Source organism: Stegastes partitus, unplaced genomic scaffold (assembly GCF_000690725.1).
Source record: "Stegastes partitus isolate 25-593 unplaced genomic scaffold, Stegastes_partitus-1.0.2 Scaffold760, whole genome shotgun sequence".
NCBI classification, from domain to species: domain Eukaryota; kingdom Metazoa; phylum Chordata; class Actinopteri; family Pomacentridae; genus Stegastes; species Stegastes partitus.
In genome coordinates this window covers 282,286-285,165 of record NW_007578491.1, presented here as the reverse complement: position 1 = coordinate 285,165, position 2,880 = coordinate 282,286, and positions in this window count along the sequence as shown.

Sequence of the window (2,880 nt, the reverse complement as noted above, 5' to 3'; positions counted from 1 at the left end):
ATAAATGACCAAAAACACAAAATAACCAGTCACAAAAATTACAACAAAGACACAGAACCACAAGATGTTCAAGACAACACAAATATCCCAAAGAGACCCAAAACAACCACACAAACATAATCATTAAATACCCAAAAGGACACAAGACAATTAAACAGACAGAAAAATGACCCAAACGTGACAAACACTCCCCACGAAAGGCCAAAGAGACGAAAGCACTTCAAAAAGGAGAAACAAAAACTTTAAAACGATGCAAAATGGGCACAAAGAGACACAAAATGCCAACTACATGTGTCTGGTTTGCCCGTTACAACCTCTGCAGGTCTGTTCACGCGGTTCTACACTTCACTGGATAACATGACAGTTATTTCGGTTTTGCTCTGAGCACATATCTGTCCCAGTTTTTTAAAAAAAAAGTTTCCCACCATCATAGTTCTGATGCGAGTCTCTGTAAGTCCCTGAATGTTGTAGATATTGTTTTCTATCAATGTCTATCAATTTTTTTTGTGTCCTTTTTTAACTCTTTGGATTCCTTAATTACTTCATTTATTTGGAATGGCAAGCATCCACGGCTGAGGACGGCTCTCCGTCACAAACCAAAGAGGATGGGAGGTATGGCTCTACCCAGTGTTCATCACTACTATTGGGCAGCAAATATCAGGTGCATGCTGTATTGGAAACACTTTTATTTGGAACCAGCATCACCTATCCAGGTCATCATGGAGTCCCATGCGGACAATAAGAGTTCATTAGGTTCAGCACTTCTTGTCTCGTCCTCCTCTAATATCAACAAAGCGGTTCGTCAATCTCTTAGAATTTGGTCCCAGTTTAGAAAAAGTTTTGGTTTCCGGTCTTTCTCACTTCAGAGTCCGGTTGCTGCAAACCACTTATTTGTTCCGTCGACAACAGATAATGCATTCTGTGTCTGGCACAGGAGGGGTTTCAAATGCTTTGCTGATTTATATGTAGAAGGACAATTTGCAAGTTTTTCTCAACTGTCCTCCAAATTTGGCATTACCTCGCTTTTTATAGGTCAGACATTATACACAGACTACGACGGCACAATTCCCTCATAAACCTTCAGATAATCCTGTGGACACATTTCTAACGGTCAAACCAACTTCTAGGGGTGTAATCTCAGCCTTGTACAACCTTATTTCAGATCTTCAGTATTCNTTTTTTGTGCTTGTTTCATGTGTGTTTGTCGATTATAATTACATTAGTAAGCTGTTAATTTTAGATCATTTTAACTATAATATATGGAATATTTTTCAAATTTATTTATTTATTTTAAAAAGGAAAAATTCTGCAAAAATCTATTTTTTAAACTACAGAAAGGCGATTCTACAGGAATAACACAGTTTATAAGAATGTGTAGTGACCAAATTAAATTTATAGTATTATTTGCAATTTTTGGATGTTTACCATCAAAGCGTGAAGACTTCTGGGTCACTGAGGTCAAACCGAAGCACGACATCCATCCCAGTGAAAAGATGCTTTGTGCAGTTTGTCGGTGGCGTCCGGTCGTGTCGCAGAGCTGCTCCACGGCTTCTCATCACCAGCGTTTGTGCACCAGAACAGGCGGCTGGTTGAAGGTGTGTAATCAGGTGTGAGGAGGTTATGTCACCACACAAATGTTACACAATCCCCCGGAGCTTCAGTGACATGAGCCTCATCACAGCTCCGACTGCTGCTTCTAATTCCATGAAGTTTAGACTCTCAGTTTGTCAACTTCTGATTTTCCTCTAAATCTGAGGATAAATTCGTGTTTCTCCTCCATGAACTTCACCGTCTGTTTTGATTTGATTGACAAGAAGTTCAGTGATGAGTGTTTAACTTCTGTAATGCTTCAATTTGCTCTGATTCTCTATATTTTACTCAGCTGCAGCCAAAATTCAATCATTGTCCTGGAAAATTAATGATGGTCCCACGAAACTTTAATTTTGTGTTTCGTGTCTTTGTGGTCATTTAGTGTCAAATCATAGCACTCTGAAATTCAAATAACTTTCCAAAATTCTAATAATATCACATCGAAAATCTGTATTGTACAGTGTTCTTTTACAATATTTGACCATTAAAAAATAAAAAAAGTTTTACAGTATTTAACAACAAAAAATATAACTTTACAAATATTTGCAGGTATATGAAAGAAAAATCATGAACATTAAGGACTGGGAAAAGAAATCAAATGTTTAAACTGATATTTTAATTGAACCAAATTCTTTTCTTAAATTACACCTATATAGTGAAACCCCCTAAAAAAAAACAAATTGTAAATGTCCACATCAAAAATCTGTATTTTTTACAAATAGTAATTTGCTCTTTTACAGTCAACAGTAAAATTTAACAGTATTTAAATCAGCTAAAAAATTAAAATCTGTTATTTCAGATATTTGCTGTTATTTTCAGTTTCTACCATTTAACGTATTCCACGTTTAGCTTTTTTTTTTTTTTTTAACAGCATTGTGTTTAAGATAAACGAATGCACTGTTATGAACACGTGGTGCAGCAGCTATTATTAGTTTGACCTTTTTGGTTTCAGTTTTTGTACAACGTTGACATTTCATTTTCCAGTTTTGAATTTTCTGCAGCGATGTCGTGAACTTCAGTATTTCAGAGAAACTGAGGTCTGACTGAAGAGGAAGCTCATTGTTCTGCAGATTCTGGCTGAACGCCCACAAGCTGAGGGGGAGGCTGAGGCTGAGGGGGAGGCGGCGGTGTGTCCCCCCGCCTCCATCTGGACATAATGAGGGAGTTCGGCCTCGTTCTGCGTCATCCTGACAGTGAATGAATGAAGTCATGTGGTGCGGCGGCCTCACACGCTTTCTGCACGGTTGATCAGCAGCGAAGCAAAACACCGTAGAGAGCCTCCGAGGTCAC